Here is a 20166-nt window from a genome sequence, read left to right as displayed (position 1 = left end):
TGACAGAATGATCTCTGTTCATTTACAAGGCAAACCATTCAATATTATGGTAATCCAAGTCTATGCCCCGACCACTAATGCTGAAGAAGTTGAAGTTGAATGGCTCTATGAAGACCTACAAGACCTTCTAGAACCAACACCAAAAAAAGATATCTTTTCATTATAGGGGACTGGAATGAAAAAAGAAGGAAGTCAAGAGATCCCTGGAGTAACAGGAAAATTTGACCTTGGAGTACAAAACGAAGCAGGTCAAAGGCTAACAGAGTTTTGCCAAAAGAATGCATTAGTTATAGCAAACACCTTCCTCCAGCAACACAAGAGAAGACTCTAAACATGGACATCACCAGATGGTCGACATTGAAGTCAGATTGATTATATTCTTTGCAGCCAAAGATGGAGAAGCTCTATACAGTCAGCAAAAACAAGACCGGGAGCTGACTGGCTCAGATCATGAACTCCTTATTGCCAAATTCAGACTTAAATTAAAGAAAGTATGGAAACCACTGGACCATTCAAGTATGACCTAAATCAAATCCCTTATGATTATGCAGTGAAAGTGAGAAATAGGTTCAAGGGATTAAATATGATAGACAGAGTGTGTGAAGAATGATGGATGGCAGTGATCAAGACCATCCCCAAGAAAAAGAAATGCAAAAAGGCAAAATAGTTGTCTGAGGAGGCCTAACAAATAGCTGAGAAAAGAAGAGAAGCTAAAGGCAAAGGAGAAAATGAAAAATATACCCATTTGAATGCAGAGTTCCAAAGAATAGCAAGGAGAGATAAGAAAGCCTTCCTCAGTGATCAACACAAAGATATAGAAGAAAACAATAGAATGGGAAAGACTAGAGATCTCTTCAAGAAAATTACAGCTACCAAGGGAATATTATCATGCAAGCATGGGCACAATTAAGGACAGAAATAGTATGGACCTAACAGAAGCAGAAGATATGAAGAAGAGGTGGCAAGAATACACAGAAGATCTGTACAAAAAAGATCTTCATGACCCAGATAACCATGATGGTGTTATCACTCACCTAGAGCCAGACATCTTGGAATGCAAAGTCAAGTGGACCTTAGGAAGCATCCTTATGAAGAAAGCTAGTGGAGGTGATGGAATTCCAGTTGAGCTATTTCAAATCCTAAAAGATGATGCTGCAAAAGTGCTGCATTCAATATGCCAGCAAATTTGGAAAACTCAACAGCGGCCACAGGACTGGAAAAGGTCAGTTTTCACTCCAATCCCAAAGAAAGGCAATGCCAAAGAATGTTCAAACTACTGCACAAGTGCACACATCAAAGTAATGTTCAAAATTCTCCTAGTCAGGCTTCAGCTGTACATGAATCAGGAACTTCCATATGTTCAAGCTGGACTTAGAAAAGGCAGAGGAACCAGAGATCAAATTGCCAACATCTGTTGGATCATCAAAAAAGCAAGACAGTTTCTGAAAAAGCATCTACTTCTGCTTTATTGACTATGCCTAAGCCTTTGACTGTGTGGATTGCAATAAACTATGTAAAATTCTGAAAGAGATGGGAATACCACACCACCTGACCTGCCTCCTGAGAAATCTGTATGCAGGTAAAGAAGCAAAAGTCAGAACTTGACATGGAACAACAGACTGGTTCCAAATCAGGAAAGGAGCACGTCAAGGCTGTATATGGTGACTCTGCTTATGTAATTCATATGCAGAGTGCGTCATGTGAAATGCCTGGCTGGAAGAAGCACAAGCTGGAATCAAGATTGCTGGGAGAAATATCAATAACCTCAGATATCCAGATAACACCATCCTTATGGCAGAAAGTGAAGAGGAACTAAAGAGCCTCTTGATGAAAGTGAAAGAGGAGAGTGAAAAAATTGGCTTAAAAGTCAACATTCAGAATGCTAAGATCATGGTATCTGGTCCCATCACTTCATGGCAAGTAGATGGGGAAACAGTGGAAACAGTGACAGACTTTATTTTGGGGGGCTCCAAAATCACTGCAGATGGTGACCGCAGCCATGAAATGAAAAGATGCTTGCTCCTTGGAAGAAAAGTTATGACTAACTTAGCATATTAAAAAGCAGAGACATCACTTTGCCAATAAAGGTCCATCTAATCAAGGCTATGGTTTTTCCAGTAGTCATGTATGGATGTTAGAGTTAGACTATGAAGACAGCTGTGTGCTGAAGAACTGATGCTTTTGACTGTGGTGTTGGAGAAGACTCTTGAGAGTCCCTTGGACTCTAAGGAGATCCAACCAGTCCATCCTAAAGGAAATCATTCCTAAATATTCACTGGAATGACTGATGCTGAAGCTGAAACTCCAATACTTTGGCCACCTAATGTGAAGAACTGACTCACTGGAAAAGACCCTGGTTCTGGGAGAGATTGAAGGTGGGAGGAGAAGGGGATGACAGAGGATGAGATGGTTGAATGGCATCACTAACTTGAAGGACATGAATTTGAGTAAGCTCTGGGAATTGGTGATGGACAGGGAAGCCTGGCATGCTGCAGTCCAAAGGGTTGCAAAGAGTCGGACATGACTGAGCGACTGTACAGAACTGAACTGAATGGCTGTTGAGTTGGTGATGCCATCCAACCATCTCATCCTCTGTTGTCTCCTTTTCCTCCTGTCTTCAATATTTCCCAGCATCAGGGTCTTTTCTAATGAGTCAGCTCTTCTCATCATGTGGCCAAAGTATTGGAACTTCATCAGCCTCAACATCAGTGCTTCCAATGAATGTTCAGGGTTGATGAGATGATTTGCTCTGCAGTGAATGATACTAGCTAAAACTAACACTCATGGCAGTTATGGTTAGTATTCAACACTAGCATCTATTCTTTCTTCTTCCTAAGTAAAATAATTTCACTTTTTCCCCCCTAGATATTGATTGTCACCTAGAATAGAAGGTCCTGTAAGAACTGCCAGCAGCCATGGCATTAGGGAAAAGAGTAGGGAAGATTCATTATGTCATGGTGGAGCAAAGTTATATGCAAAGAAAGGAACTCAAGTCACAGTAACCACTCAGCAAACAGAAATAGAACACGTGATTTTGCTGGGGGTAGGGGGCAGGCTGTATCTGACTCTGCTTGATGTCTAAATGGCTCAAGTGTCCTATAATTTGACATCTTGTTGGGTCAAAAAATTCAACTGTTTCTGTACCCCAATTTGAAGCAGGTATAAACAATGAGTATAAAAGGGAGGAGATCAATGTAATCTATAAACAATCTACTGGCAGAGATTAAATTAACTATATTGCCTCTCCATGCAAAGCCATTATTTTAGAAAGTCTCGAATCAGTAGCGGTTCTATGGAGCAGCTGGGAGAATGAGAGCTAAGAGGCCATTAAATGAAAGAAAAGAGACTTTGTGTTTTAATTCCACTTCTAGAAAGACACTTGGCTGTAGTTATTCAAACATGGGATTGAATCAAAGCCAATTTAAAAGAAGTGTACTGAGTTTTAGAGAGGATCACAGTGCCAAACAAAACCAACCAAACACACACAACAAACAAGCCTAGAACCTGGCTGAGAGTAGCTGGACTCCAAGCCTAAAGCTGCAGGAAGGAGGTTTAAGAGGTGAGCACCTTCCAGACCCTGAGCTTCACCCAGTTCACATCACACTTATGGAGAAGCAAGAATCTTCCCGAGGGCAGAACCACTGGTCTCAAGGACAATTGATAAAGGGGTGTGCATTAGTTTTCAATGCTGTATAACAAATTGCTGCGAACTTAGTGACTTAGAGTGACCAACATGTATTACTTGGGCTTCTCAGGTGGCTCAGTGGGTAAAGAATCCACCTGCCATGCAGGAGACATGGGTTCGAATCCTGGATTGGGAAGATCCCCTGGAGAAGAGCATGGCAACCCACTCCAGTATTGTTGCCTGGAGAATCCCATGGACAGAGGAGCCTGATGTCAGGCTACTGTCTATAGGGTTGCAAAGAATCAGACAGGACTGAAGTGACTGAGCACGCACACATGTATATTACTCACAGTTTCTGTGATTCAGGGGACCAGGCGTGACTTTGCTGATCCATGGCTCAGAGTCTCTGAAGGGGAAGCTGGACTGTGTCCTCATATGGAGACTCGACTTGGGGAGAACCTGCTCCTGGGCTCCTTCAGATTGTTGGCAGAATCCATTTCTCTGTGGCTGCAAGACTGATGGTTTCAGTTTATTGCTGAAGCCAGTCTCAGCTTCTAGAGACTGCTTGTGATTCCTTGACCTGCAGGCTTCTCCGAGAGGCCATTTATTTCATGACAGCTTGTAGTGGAGGGAGAGAGAACTGAGAGGACAAGTCAGTCAGCTAGCAAGACGGAGTCTTATAGAATGAATTGAACTACAGGAATGACATCCCATCACACTTGCCATATTATTCTGGTTTGAATCAAATTGCAGGTCCTACCCACACTCTAGCAGTGAGGACTACACCAGGGTCTGAGCACCCAGAATCCAGATTATGGGGGCCACTTAAAAACTTATTTGTCATAGAGAAACTTTGCAGAGAAAGAAAACTGGGGCTTCTAGGTGGGGAGTTTATTCCTCCATTAGGGGTTGGAGTCTTTGCTTTCCTGTCTAGCAAGATTTGTTAGTTTTTATGGATCAGAAGCCATGGCACCTACAACCTTACTGAATTTAGAGAGTGTCTTTACTAAGGTAATTTTGTTCTTTCTTCAGTGTTTTGTATGGGTATATTGGAGACAGATATCTTGCATATTAGTTTATATATCATCAAACCACAAGAAGCACTTTAAGACTGGAGATCTCCAGACTGGAGCTGAATGAAATCATGGATAGACTTCAGGGTTGCTTCCTGGGTATGGAGGAAGGGTGTGTTCTATGGATGGGAAGAATATAAGTGTCTGTTTGGGTAGCCAAAGAGGCAGATTTTGTCAAAGAATATTATTTCTATGCCTTCAGATCCATTCCTGTCACACTTTCCTCTCAATTTTCAGGTGGGTCCATAGAATTTGTCATGAGGCAATGAGTAGTCAATAAGAAATTAATCAGGTTGGCTAGATATCCTGCAAACACAGGGCTGTACTGCAAAATGAAAACTTGTTCCATAGCACTCATGACTTTCAAATGTCTTCCCCTGTATTTGTGGATATGAAAAACCTGTTTACAACTATCTAAGCCTGATAGCTCGGAGAAGGCAATGGCAACCCACTCCAGTACTCTTGCTTGGAAAATCCCATGGGCAGAGGAGCCTGGTAGGCTGCAGTCCATGGAGTTGCGAAAAGTCGGACATGACTGACTGACTTCACTTTCACTTTTCACTTTCATGCATTGGAGAAGGAAATGGCAACCCACTCCAGTACTCTTTCCTGGAGAATCCCAGGGATGGTGGAGCCTGGTGGGCTGCTATCTATGGGGTCGCACAGAGTTGGACATGACTGAAGTGACTTAGCAGCAGTAGCAGCAGAGCTTGATAGCTAGCCCTAGCTAAAAATAATCTTGAATATTTTTGCATGTCTTTCATATATTTTATGTTATCCAGAAATGCAACCACTGTATAAACTGAGAAAAGACTGTATTTTGTTTTGTTTAGAACTCTATCAAGAAAGAGTAGATCATCATTTCAGAAAATCACATCACTGACATTGGGGCCCCTTATGTGTTAATATTGCCAGCACCACTTCAGTCAGTAATTCTTCCTGATGTGTTTATATTATTCTAAGCAGAGAACTGGGCTGTGGTAAAGAACCTGCTTGCCAATGCAGGAGTCATAAGAGACTTGGGTTCAATCTCTGGGTTGGGAAGATCCCCTGGAAGAGGGCATGGGAACTCACTCCAGTATTCTTGCCTGGAGAATCCCATGGACAGAGGAGCCTGGTGAGCTATAGTCTAGTAGGGTCACAAAGAGTCAGACACAACTGAAGCAACTTAGCAAGGACGCGTACAAGCAGAGAAACAATATTCGACTATTTCATCATGGCTTCTGGTGTAGCCATAATCACATTGAAATCTATAACATGGATTATTTCTTCTTCACATTTCAGGTTGCATTGAAATTATTTCTGAAGATATATTATCTAGGAAGATCACTTCAGGATAGAAAAGGTATTTTAAAGTATTTGTTATAAAAAGGGAAAAATAGGCCTGATAGAGTTGTACTATCCTGATTGAAGTACAGTGAGAGCCCAAATGCTTCTGGCATTTAATCTCCATGGCCATCTGAGACAAGATCATCTTTTGGAAAAAACAAAGTCAGAATTCCTGTAAACACAAAAGTCGCTACAGAGCATTAGTGCACACTTTGTGTGGGGTACTCTGCGTTACACACGTTTTTCTCAAGTAATCCTTCCCCCAACATTGTTAGAAGGTATGTGGCACCAAGTTGCTAATCAAAAGACTCCAGTGTAAGTTCTAGTTCTGTCACTTACTATCTGTCATTTAGGGAAATCATTTTCTTCCCCCAAGTCTCAGATTTTTGGTAATAAAATGGAGGAAAACAATACATTTATCTCAAATGGAGAAAAAAATAAATTGACATGAGGATTAAATGAGGCGCCACTTTGAGGATGGCATATCTTGAGGGTTACTTTAGATAAAGATAACTTGAAAGGTAACATATAACATTTTTTTTTTAAGTCACTCAGTCATGTCCAACTCTTTGCAACCCCATGGACTGTACAGTCCAGGGAATTCTCCAGGCCAGAATACTGGAGTGGGTAGCTTTTCCCTTCTCCAGGGAACATTTCCAATCCAGAGATTGAACCCAGGTCTCCCGCATTGCAGGCAGATTCTTTACCAGTTGAGCCCCAAGGGAAGTCCAAGAATACTAGAGTGGGTAGCCTATCCCTTCTCCAGCAGATCTTTTCGAGAAGGAATCGAACTGGGGTCTAGATATAATATATCTTATATTGTCCGACAAATCATTACTTCTCAAAGTGCTATTTGAAATCTCTGGACTTGAAAATGAATATATAAGCATTTCACAAAGTTTCTGAAAATTTGAAGTGGATAATATATAAGAAAATTAAATATTGAAAAAGATAGAAATATCTCATTATTCAGTATTGAGATACTGTTACCAGTGAGATACAAATCTGTTGGCTTGTAGCTTTGGGGTAAAATGAAATAATATATTGGAATATATTTGGATTAAACAGCATATTTATGACTAAGTTATGGGGTAAAATGATTACACAATGGAAATATTAAAACAATTTTGAATTGAATGATCATGAAAATACCTCATGTTGAAATTTATAGGAATAGCTAAAGTAGAGACTAGAGGGAAATGTAAAGCTTTAGATGCTTCTATTAGAAAAGAGCAAGGTTTTAAAAAATTAATTAAGCTTTCACTTCAGGAAACTGGAAAAGAAAGTATAAACCAAAGATAGATGTAGATAGATGTAGTTAGATGTAGATAAGATATTAATATATTAATATTAAGATATTAATAAAAGTAAAGGTAGAAATCAATAAAATAGAATACAGATATGCAGTAAGAAAATCAACAAGGTTAAGAACTTATTTTTCAAACTTTTATAAAGTTGATAAATCCCAAACAAAATTGACTAACAAAATAAGAGAACCGCCCCCCAGAATTTACCAAAAATATTAGTGAGATAAAGACATTATTCTAAATCCTTAAGATATAGATAATATAAGGCAACTTCATACTATTGCCTGATGACTGACATAAAATTGAAAATTTCTTTGATGAATATTTATTAAAACTGACACAAGAATATACATAAAATCTAAGTAGATGTACATGTATTACAGAAATCAAATCCACAGTTAAAAACTTTCCTACAAAAAATCCCCTCTAGGCACAGGTAGTTTTACAGGTTAATTCTAATATACATTTACAGAAGTAATTACCTCATCCAAAACTGTTGAAAGAAATAAAAAAGAGAGGGAATAATTCTAGTTCATTTCATTAGTCCAGTATAAACCCAATAAGAAACTCAAGAAAAATATTAAAAAAGGGAAAAATGTATACTAATATACCTCATAGACACACATAGAAAAAATTTAAATAAGATATTAATAAATCAGGTCCAGTTACATTAAAGGAGTAGAAGTACATCATGAAGTGATGAAGTGGATTTTATCCAGTGGTATATTGGTAAATGGTCTTCCCTAGTAGCTCAGACAGTAAAAAATCCCCCTGTAATGCAGGAGACCTGGGTTCAATCCCTGGATCAGGAAGAAACACCTGCAGAAGGGAATAGCAACCCACTCCAGTATTCTTGCCTGGAGATTTACATGGACAGAGGAGCATGGTGGGCTACAGTTCTTGGGTTGCAAAGAGTTGGACATGACTGAGTAACTAAACTTGAGGGTGTGATGCTGGTAAACACTTAACAATTGGCTTTCCAAATTTAAAAAAAGGATTTATAGATATATGGAGATTAATATATACACATACACACACACAGGCTTCCTACATGGCTCTAGTGGTAAATAACCTGCCTGCCATTGCAGGTAGATATAAGATATGCAAGTTTGATCCCTGGGTCGGGAAGATCCCCTGAAGGAGGGCGTGGCAACCCACTCCAGTATTCTTGCCTGGAGAATCTCATGGACAGTGGAGCCTCGTGGGCTATAGTCCATGGGATCACAAAGAGTCAGACATGACTGACCCAAGTAACATTTTCAGACATATATACACACACACAAGTTCATTACAAATTTACTGAAATAAAGGACATTTGCTATATGATCTACAAATTTTAATAAAACATAAATGATTTTTATTGTAAAGTCTCATTGATTTTGTTGACTTCTGTTGAATCATATTTGTATACAACTGATGTCACAACTAATGAATAAGTGCAGTTTCAATATATGTTGGTTGATGTTTTAGTTTATGTTGATAAGTAAAACAAAAGCTAACAACAAGGAAAGAAATATAGTAGGACTTCACTAATTCATCAATAATAAGATCAAATTCTTTGCTGAATTGGTTAATGGTTTTCAAATAATTGAATTTAGTCAAATTTTCCTGGAAGTTAATAAATTTTCCTATTTTCAAATATGAAAGTTATACAATATAATGGCTACAAACAAACATGTTGTTGCTGTAAGTATAGACAATAAAATGATAAGTCAAGCTTTGATTTGTAGCTTTTATTTATTTTCATGGTATAAATTCTAGTATGGGAGTTTAAGCTAGCAATGTGGCTTCACTGAACCCAAACAGAGAAGCAGACTATTACACAGTATTTCTATCATATAGATGAAAAAGATTATAAGTAGTTTCAAGAGCATAAGTAATAGTAGAATGCAATAAAGTAATTAGGAAGTGATGAGTTTTGAGTACAAAGTTCATTTGCTTTTAATATAATATCTTTATAAGTTTATATAATTTGATACTTAGATGTCTGTATTTAAAAACTGGCTATCAGAATTCCAGAAAATTGAACAATCAGCTCTTACAGGTTGGTATACACTGACTCTAGCACAACAGTTGTTTTATCCTAGGAATGCAAGACTGATAAAACATTGAGAAACAATCACTGTAATATGCAGCATTAATAGAATAAAAAAGAAAGTTATATAGTCTTCAATAAATTAGGAAAAATGTTTGATACAATTCAATACTCATTGATAACAAAACCTCTAAGTAAAGAGAAACTGAAGAGCCTCTTCATGGACGCGAAAGAGGAGAGTGAAAAAAGCTGGCTTACAACTCAACATTCAAAATGCTAAGATCATGGCATCCAGTCCTATCACTTCATCACAAATAGACAGGGGAAAAAATGGAAACAGTAACAGACTTTATTTCCCTGGGCTCCAAAATCACTGTGGATGGTGAATGCAGCCATGAAATTAAAAGACACTTGCTCCTTGTTGGAAAAGCTATGACAAACCTAGACAGTGTATTAAAAAGCAGAGACATTATTTTGCCAAAAAAGGTCCATATAGTTCAAGCTATGGTTTTTACATTAGTTATGTACAGATGTAAGACCTGAACTATAAAGAAGGTTGAGCACCGAAGAATTGATGCATTCTAACTGTGGTGCTGAAGACTCTTGAGAGTCTCTAGGAGAGTCAGGAGATCAAACCAGTCAATCCTAAAGGAAATCAACCCTGAATATTCTTTGGAAGGACTGATGCTGAAGATGAAGCTCCAATATTTTGGCCACTTGATGCAAAGAGCTGATTCACTGGAGAAGATCCTAATGCTGGGAACGATTGAAGGCGGGAGGAGAAGGGGACAGCAGAGGATGAGATGGTTGGATGGCATCACCACCTCAATGGACATGTGTTTGAGCAAACTTGGGAGATAGTGAAGGACAGCAAAGCTTGGTGTGCTGTAGTCCATGGGGTTGCAAAGAGCTGAACATGACTAAGCGACTGAATAGCAACAACAAGATCTACAAAACCCATACACCCTCGCATCACAGTCAATGATGAAATACAGATAAAACATGGTTCTTGTGTGTGCTTAGTCAAGTCCAACTCTTTGTGACCCAATGGGGTGCAGCCTACCAGGCTCCTCTGTGCACAGAATTTTCTAGGCAAGAATACTGTGATGGGTTGCCATTTCCTATTGCAAGGCATTTTCCCAAACCAGGCATCAAACCTGTATCTCCTGCATTGTCAGGCAGATTTTTTTTACCACTGCCCAACCTGGGAAGCCCAAAGATATGGGTAAGTTTGCAATAACCTAACTAATCAGGCCAATATTGCATAGTGAAAGTGAAATGAAAGTGAAAGTTGCTCAGTCATGTCTGACTCTGTGATTCCATGGACTTTACAGTCTATGGAATTCTCCAGACCAGAATACTGGAGTGGGTAGCCTTTCCCTTCTCCAGGGGATCTGCCCAACCCAGGGGTCGAACCCAGGTCTCCCGCATTGCAGGCAGATTTGTTACCAGCTGAACCACAAGGGAAGCCTAAGAATTGAACCAGGGTCTCTTGCATTGCAGGCAGATTCTTTACCAACTCTCAGGGAGCCCCAGTGTAGCATAAGGGCAGAACAATGAGTTAGTTGATGGTAGTCATACAAAAGTCAAAAGTTACAACAACACTTAGGAAGACTCAAGCTTCATAAAATTAAAATTTATGTGAAAGGTATGGACTTGGAAGTCCTATGAGGTAGCACTAGAGACTTCCTTATAAAACAAGATGGTACTTAAGAGCTAAGAAGCTCAGACATGAATTACCTCAGACTGTGCAGTCAACTTTCTGTCCCAACCAAGAATCAACAAGTTGGCATTTCAGATTCTGCTACCTCTACTAATCTGAGATGGTATTATTCTTCTTTTGAGTCTTGTAGAATTACTGCATTGTTAGGAAGGCAACTCCAGGAAATTGTAAAAGCAAATGTTAGCAAGAAGAATTGAAATGATGCAAAAGAAAATTAAATCCATAACATTCATAAGTTTGTAATTTCTATGTAATAAAACTTCTTTCTTCTAATTACGGTGTTTAAAGCATTTAAGAGAAAAGGGAAATGCTGGATTTGAAGGTTTAATTGGATGCTTTGAATAACTTTATTAAGTAGTTCTGCAGACAATGGGAAAATTTAATTTGTTAAATCCATGAATCTTTATTTGTTAATTGTATAAATATCATGGCTATATAGAGGAAAGTTACTCATTTAATGTTAATCAAGTGCTCATATTTAAGTAATAAGATAAATATATATATTATGCATTATATATGAATGGGAGTGGCAAATGTCTATATCAATACAAAGAAGTTCATTCAGACATTAATTCCATCCAGAATATGGACAAACATTTAAATTCAAGAATGCTCATCCAGAATTATTCATAATGGTAAGTATTATCTAAAGATCTAATTTAGGACTCTGGTTGAACAGATCATCATGTAGTCATTGGGCATGAATAAAATAATTTGTAGAAATGAGATACAAAATATTCAGCATAAAGAACTATGTAAAAAGAACAGAGGAGAAAATAGTGTATAATATTTAAATTTTTATCATATACAGATGTTCAAGTGAATTTTTACTTCTCAAAGACCAGCATCCTTTGTAAGAATCTGTCAATTCAGAGAATAGACTATAAAGATCTAATAACAAAGTTTTATACGTCTAATTTTTAAAAGCCTGTGCTCATGACAGAAGTCTGGAAATGAGTGAGAAATGCAAAATTCATTTACTAGGAATTTTTTACCTTGAAAATATTCATTTATGGTACAAACTCCTCCAAACTAAAATTTCTGATAATTTTATGTTATGTGTGTGTGCATAAACCTATATATATACAAAATATGTTTATAGTACATATGCATATGTATGCAAGCAAATGAATAATGAAAAGTTATACAAAAAATATTAATAGAAATAATTTGAATTTTGGGAATAAGTATGATTTAAATGGGCTTCCCTGGTGGCTCAGATAGTAATGATTCTGTCTGCAATGAGGGGGACCTGGGTGGGGTTCCTGGGTTAGGAAGATCCCCTGGAGGAGGGCATGGCAATCCACTCCAGTATTCTTCCCTGGAGAATCCCCAAGGACAGAGGAGCCTGGTCGACCCCAGTCCTTGGGGTCGTAAAGAGTCAGACATGACTGAGCGACTAAGCACAGCACAGCACATGATTTAAATATTTTTGTTTAAGCTTTTCATTTTTCTTCAATGTGAGCTATTCTTTTGTAATTTGAAAAGTGTGGTTTATTAAAATCAATCGAATCAAAAAAAGTTATGTATTTTTGCAATTTTGTTTAAGTATACAATCTATTTATTGAAGCATAGAAAAACACTGGAAAAGAATCTTAAAAATCCAATAATAGAGAAAGGATTTAATAAATTTGGTAAAACTTTGTTAAACTTTGTGCCATCATTAAAATGTTAGGAATTAAAATGCTAATGATATACTTTTAAGTAAAGATGACAAATTCACCATCATAAATATTTCATGATTTTAATTTTATAAAAGTTATTTTTGCATTACTTTCAACTGTGTGCATTACCCATAATGTCCAGGAAGATAATACTCACAGTGACTTTTAGTGTTTTTGAAGATATATTTTAGAAATATGACTTTGTACTAACCTCAAGTATTTTTCTTATTTTCTCTGAGAGTCACCTTCCTACTTACTTCAGATTCTCTAGCAGCTGATCAAAATTTACTTGGGCTTTTCACATATGCACAATTCTATGAATGTAGTGTTTGTTTACATTGCTATGCAATGAAACAAAATATAAAACAGAATAGCCTAGATATTATGAAAGACAGTCAGTCAGTTCAGTTGCTCAGTCGTGTCCGACTCTTTGCAACCCCATGAATCGCAGCACTCCAGGCCTCCCTGTCCACTACAAACTCCCGGAGTTTACCCAAAGTCATGCCCATCAAGTTGGTGATGCCATCCAGCCATCTCATCCTCTGTCATCCCCTTCTCCTCCTGCCCCTAATCCCTCCCAGCATCAGGGTCTTTTCCAATGAGTCAACTCTTCACATGAGGTGGCCAAAGTATTGGAGTTTCAGCTTCAGCATCAGTCCTTCCAATGAACACCCAGGACTTATCTCCTTCAGGATGGACTGGCTGGATCTCCTTGCAGTCCAAGGGACTCTCAAGAGTCTTCTCCAACACCACAGTTCAAAAGCATCAATTTTTCAGTGCTCAGCTTTCTTCACATTCCAACTCTCACATCCATACATGACCACTGGAAAAACCATAGCCTTGACCAGACAGACCTTTGTTGGCAAAATAATGTCTCTGCTTTTTAATATGCTATCTAGGTTGGTCATAACTTTCCTTCCAAGGAATAAGCGTCTTTGAATTTCATGGCTGCAGTCACCATCTGCAGTGATTTTGGAGCCCCTCAAAATAAAGTCTGACACTGTTTCCACTGTCTCCCCATCTATTTCCCATGAGGTGATGGGACCAGATGCCATGATCTTAGTTTTCTGAATGTTAAGCTTTAGGCCAACTTTTTCACTCTCCTCTCTCACTTTCATCAAGAGGCTTTTTAGTTCCTCTTCACTTTCTGCACCAATACTCAATTATATATTATTTGACTGTCAGGTCTGTCGGGCAAAATGAGGATTTTCACTGAGGATTATCATGGTACATGCCTAACCCTTGGATAGGAACTTTGGGTACTTTTGAACTGAGGGAAGGACAAAGTTATTTTGGGGTATGAATGTCTAAACTCTAAAGCATGTAGGTCACCTACATCTTTAGGTTCAGTATCCTCAACTATAAATTGAGAGGGGCTATAGCAAATAATCTATAACATCTCTATGCCCTCAAACTCTCCAAGATTTTACTACAAGACTGAGAGCTAAATGGATAAAAATATAGGAACACATCATTTGTACAGTAATTATTTACTTATATTATTAGCTCTGTCTTCATCAATAAGCATGATATAAATATGACCAAGAAGTTGAAAATAGTTTTATAATATTGAGTGACCCATACCCATTACCTTTTTAATATGATTTTTTTCTTTTCCTTCTTTCCTTCTTCTCTCCCTCTCTTCCAGCCTCCATCCCTCCCTTCCTTCCTTCCTGTTTTTCATTTTCTCCCATCTTGCCACCTTTACTTTGGACTGCCTATTGGTTAAATCATCCATTAGTCCATAACTACCTATTGGTTAAATCATCCATTAGTTAGGTAATCCATAACAAGATGCCAGGTTTTCTGCACAAAGAATTTTTATATAGACTTTAGAAAATATTCTTAATAAATACATGTTGCACATAGTTATTTCCAGAGTGACACTTCTCCTATGAATACAGAATTTTATGATATAAAATTATGTATGCATGATTTGAATATTTTGTTCCTTGTACTATTGTACTGGTGGATCATCATAGCCTTTTCTCTGACACAACTAGACTCTTTCAATAGGTTTGTATTTTATTTTAGTGTGTTTTGACTTAAACCATCGAATAACAGTCTCTTTGAAAATCTAGTCTGTCTTGAGGGAATCACTCACTGGCCAACAAAGGCTCCACTGCCTTAGTACTATTTATATGTTAGAGAGATCTTGAGACTTCTCATTTTATTTATTTAAACTCACCTGAAGCATTTCAGCCTTAGGAAATTATTTTACACTCTAAAAACTAGTTGAATTGTAAAGAATTTAAGACGGTCTAGGAGAGAAAATGAGGACCATTAAAAGTGATGCTTTCCTGCTCTCTGCCCCCATAATTATGTCCTTCCATCCACAATAAACTAACATTTTCTAAAATTGCTCCTAACAGCTGATGTGTAATGGCTTATTATGTGTCTTTTCACTGGTTGAATGTCAATTTTTCCATCTAAACTGTAAGGTTCATGAGAGCAGAGACTGTTTCAGCAGCACTGTATATAGACTGTACCTAGCACAGTTCTTATCACACAAGAGAAAATCAAGTAATATTCATTAAACCAATGAAAGAAAACATGAAAATATTAGACAAGATTCTTTTTTGAAGAAATGGAAAAGGGTGTTAGTTATAACAACTGGAAAAGACAAAGAAGCCACTATAATAACTTAAAATTAAATGGATAGCAAAAGTTATTATATATTTTTGGCTAACTTTTGGGATGTTATAATTTGTTTTATTTAGTTCTCAGAAAGGCTTTCCAATGTTCAGTTTTATTGGTTCTACCTTAAAGAAAGTGAAAGTGAAGTTGCTCAGTCGTGACCCCATGGACTGTAGCCTGCCACGCTCCTCTGTACATGGGATTTTCCAGTCAAGACTACTGGAGTGGGTTGCCATTTCCTTCCCCAGAGGATCTTCCTGACCCAGGTATCAAACCCGGGTCTTCTGCATTGAAAGCAAATACTTTACCATCTGAGCCACCCAGGAAGTCCCTACCTTAAAGAACCAGGACCTAAAGGTAAAAGCGTTGGACCTCTTGCCTGAAGTTACCGAGCCAGCAGGAATTTGGATATTTGATTACAGAAGTATTAGGACCACGTTGTATCTCCTAAAACTCATAGGGTGAAGCCTAATCCCCAATGTGACAGTGTCTGGACACACACTCTTAAGGGGGCAATTTAAGTTGAATAAGACCATAAGTGAGATCCTGATCCAATTAGACTGTTGTTCTTATAAGAAAAGGAAGAGATACCAGAATGCTCTCTCTGTCTCTCTCACACACACATACACACACATGCACAAGCAGGCCAGGCCATGTGAGGACACACCAGTCATCTACAAGCTAGGAAAAGAGGTTTCACCAGAAACCAGCATTGACAGCACCTTGATCTTGGACTTCTAGCCTCCAGGGCTTTGAGAAAATCAATCTTTGTTGTGTAAGCTACCAGTCTGGGGTACTTTGCTATGAGCAGGTTAATACAAGTGGAGAGAGAGGAGAGACAGAATCCGGGGTGGGGTGGGGGAAAAGGAGGAAGCAAGCAAGAGAGGAAGAGAAAGAAGAGTAGAATTTAAGCTAACAGCAAGATGAATTTGGAGACAGAAAATTGTGGAATCTCTTCCTTTGGACAATTTTAAGAATAGACTAGGCTATTATTTATCTTGTATGGTTTAGATTTTCTTCTTCTTGGAGACAGTGGCATGAATTAGATCATCCATTAAGATAAATGCTGGTCTCTGTTTCCAGAGACTCAACAACAAAAAAAAATTTAAACGGTACTAATGAGAATCAGACATCAATCTTGGAGGAAAGACACTATTTTTCTTTTTTTCTTTCTCCCCTTTTTGGTCCCCCATCCTTTCTTTCCCTCACCTTTCTAAATCCTGTTTTGGTGATGAACTTCAGCACAGCAAAACTAGAAACAAGGTTTGCTGAATAAAAATATACATATATTTCATGAGAATAAAAAAAGTTTGTAATGAGGAAGAAGAGAACTAAGCTATTTATAACGTGAGCAGTGTGAAAAGAAGTAATAACGACTGAACTCTCCAGTCCTTGGACTTTGAAGGATTGTTCTGAGTTCCCAGATGGTAACTGCAAAGCACTGTCCTAGAGGGAACCCACTTTCTTTGCAGCCCCCCAAACTTTCAGGAATATGTAGACACTGGAGCTTTATAACATGCAATTATTATTATCTTAGTTGAGGAGTGGAGGTGTTTAGAGGATTAAGATTCTTCTAGCTCTATTTGGGTATTTTTGTTACTAATCAGAAAACTATCTTAAGCATAGTAGGGAAAATGGTTTCAGCAGTCACGGTGAACTGGGCTCCCTGGCCATAGGTAGAAAGGTTGTATCTTAACAAAGCCATACATATCTTGCAGTTGTCTCTCAGGTTTTACCTAGATTAGCTTAGACCAAAGTTTATCTGATGCTTTAAGTTCCCTATAAAGGCTACATAAAGTGGCATAATCATTCATTCACTACTTTTTGTACTTTTGTGTTCATTTAACAAATACATTTTTGCATACTTACTGTACCTCCTATGCATTAGACATGTACTGCGCAGTGAGAATACAGTGATCAATTAACAAGAAGATAGAGTCTCTGCCATCAAGCAGTTTCCCTTCTTGTAAGGAAAAGAGAAAATACAAGAACAGCCAAGTCTAAATACTTCCAGATTAGAAAAAAGCTGGGAAGAAGTAAAGGGGGTACTAACTACATAGAAAATAATGCCAAGAGCTGTCTCTAGTTAAATAGGATAGAGTTCTGATAAAACATCTTAGAAAAGCCAAATACTTCAACATTCTAACATTTTTCTAGCAAGTCTAGACACCAGGCTTGGTGAACCTACTGTATAAATCATAGCTAAATATAAGTCGTCATTTAACTAACTACATCATTGCCACATTCTTTCAAATAACAGCTAGAAATTTTTGCCTTGTAGACAACGCATCTTGGCCATTTGATCTGCAGTAATTTTTGCTCATCTGGGAAAAGGTGCTTGATAAACTTTTGCTATATATATATATATAAACTTTTTGCTATATATATATATAGAGAGCTTGGTACCAAAGTAATCTAAGGATTGCCATTATCTTCCATGTTTCAGATCTTCACTTCATCCCACCACATATTAGCCCAGCCATTTTCATATTTTAGGGTCTCCCATAAGCAGTAGCAGAATTCAATGACTGTTTTCAATATTAGAGCACTGAATTAGAATAGGCCAGAATTAGTTAGGGTAACAAAAAACCCCAAATCTCCATGACTTAACAAAGTTACATGTCTCACTTAGGTGCCCTCCAATTCAAGCCTTTGGTCATTATCCTTCAAGTAATTATTCTGACATCTGTCTCCTTCCTTCTGGTGATGTCACTGGTTTAATTAAGTGGTCCCAAAGAAGGGTATGAAAGAACATGAATGGAGCTTTATGACCAAGACAGAAAGTGATGTACATTATTTCTGTTCATGTCCCATTGGCCAGAACTGTCAGACAGCCCTGATATACCTGGAAAGGAGGCTCAGAGATGTAACCTTCTCATGTTCCCTGGAGGAGAAATGGTGCATGCTTAGCTTCTACTGCAGTTCCTCCTTCAGGTCATCAAATAACCATTTTACTTTCCCTTCCATGTGATTGTGGAAGTTGGTTTAGTCCAAAATCTGATAGTGAAGCCCAGTAGGCTGGAGACTCAGAGAGGAGTTCGAGTTTGAATCCAAAAGCAGTCTGCTGGTAGAATTCCTTTCTGCCTGGGGGAGATCAATTTTTGTGCTATTAAGGCCCTCAACTGCTTGGATGAAGTTGATCCACATTATGAAGGTAATCTGCATCCTTCTAAATTCATGGATTTAAATGTTACTCTCATTTAAAGAACACCTTCACAGAAACATTTAGAAAAATTTTTGATCAAATACTCTGGCACTGTCACTTAGTCAAGTTGACACATGAAATGAAGCATCACTTTCCTGGTAGCTCAGGTGGTAAAGAATTCACATGCAATGTAGGAGACCTTGGTTCAATTCCTGGGTTGGGAAAATCCACTGGAGAAGGGATAGGTTACCCTCTCCAGTATTCCTGGACTTCGCTGGTGGCTCAGATGGTAAAGAATCTGCCTGCAGTGCAGGAAACTTGGGTTCAATCTCTGGATTGGGAAGAACCCTGGAGAAGGGAATGGCAACCCACTCCAGTATCCTTGCCTGGAGAATCCCATGGACAGAGGAACCTGGTGGGCTACAGTCCATGGGGTCGCAAAGAGTTGGACACCACTGAGAGACTAAGCGCAAGTAATAAGCCACTCTATCATTGGGCTGAGAGATGGTACCTTTCAATGAAGTCACCTAGAAATTAAAAGACAAGCTATTCAGCTCGTCCCGTTGCCTTTTTGCCTATAAGCCTCTCCCTTTCAACTTAGGACAGCTACTGCTGCTTATCTGGAAACAAAACAGAAAAATAGAGCATACCCTAAATCTCATGTTTTCTTTGTTGTTCAGTCGCTCAGTCACGTTCAACTCTTTGTGACCCCCTGGACTGCAGCATGCCAGGTCTTCCTGTTCTTTCCTATCTCCCACAGTTTGCTCAAACTCATGTCCATTGAGTTGAAGATACCATCCAACCATCTCATTCTCCATTGCCCCCTTCTCTTCCTACCCTCAGTCTTTTCTAGCATCAGGGTCTGGTTTCACTTTATTATTCATTCATGAAGTCTTATTTTGTTTTGTTTTTTACTGGACCACTGTTGCTTATAGCCTCCATAAAATCCACATCCATCCCTTTGAGTTTGGAAGCAGCTAGTTTTTCCAAATCTACAGTGTCCCAAGCCCTTTACCCTAAGATAATCATTTGCGAACTAGACAAACTCATCCTTTTCCTGTAATAACTTGTTAAACACAGCCAATAATAATCAAAACACACTAACATGGTATTTCCCAGGCTTTCCCCCAGAGCTTTTCACTCAGCAGGCACATGGACTGCCTCTCAAGTTATTGCACGAGACAGCTTATCCAAATATTTTGCCACTGTGCAGCATAGATTGTCAACTGTTAAGCCTCTCACATCAGCTTCTCTGCTTGTTCCACCTGTGTGTGAAGTCAATGCCCTGGAATTTTAGGTTTGTAACATCACCACTCTACCATAGGTATCAGTTTTGGGGATAGATGTGATAGAATAACTGTGCTCCAATAACAAACAAATCCTCCGGTCTTGGTAGCTTAATACAAGAAAGGTTTACTGCTTGCTCATGTCACAGTTTGAAGCGTCTCAGGAAGTTCTTTTTGGCTGCTCTTCTCTAAGCAGTGACTCCAGGCTTCCTCTGTCTTGAAGTGTTGCCATCCTAAACATACAGCTTTCAAGGTTGTCATGGGGCGTGAAGACAGTGCAACAGGGAGAGACAGAGAGAGGGAGAGGGAGAGAGGGAGAAGGAGGGGTAGGAGAGAGAATTC

General features: G+C 38.5%; 1 long non-coding RNA gene across 3 annotated transcripts in view; it reads left to right on the top strand.

Moving 5' to 3' along the window:
• The window catches only part of LOC122453035, a 283162-nt gene that overhangs the window by 178447 nt on the left and 84549 nt on the right, over positions 1-20166 (top strand). The window contains exon 2 of one of the 3 annotated variants that reach the window (XR_006272920.1): positions 5983-6043. The exons of the other annotated variants lie outside the window; for them this stretch is intronic. This is a non-coding gene — a long non-coding RNA (uncharacterized LOC122453035). The remainder of the gene's footprint in view (positions 1-5982; positions 6044-20166) is intronic. 3 annotated transcript variants of the gene reach the window in all.

The sequence above is a fragment of the Cervus canadensis genome, chromosome 1 (assembly GCF_019320065.1).
Source record: "Cervus canadensis isolate Bull #8, Minnesota chromosome 1, ASM1932006v1, whole genome shotgun sequence".
NCBI classification, from domain to species: domain Eukaryota; kingdom Metazoa; phylum Chordata; class Mammalia; order Artiodactyla; family Cervidae; genus Cervus; species Cervus canadensis.
The sequence above is the reverse complement of the archived record's forward strand: the minus strand, read 5'-3'. Positions and strand labels throughout refer to the sequence as shown.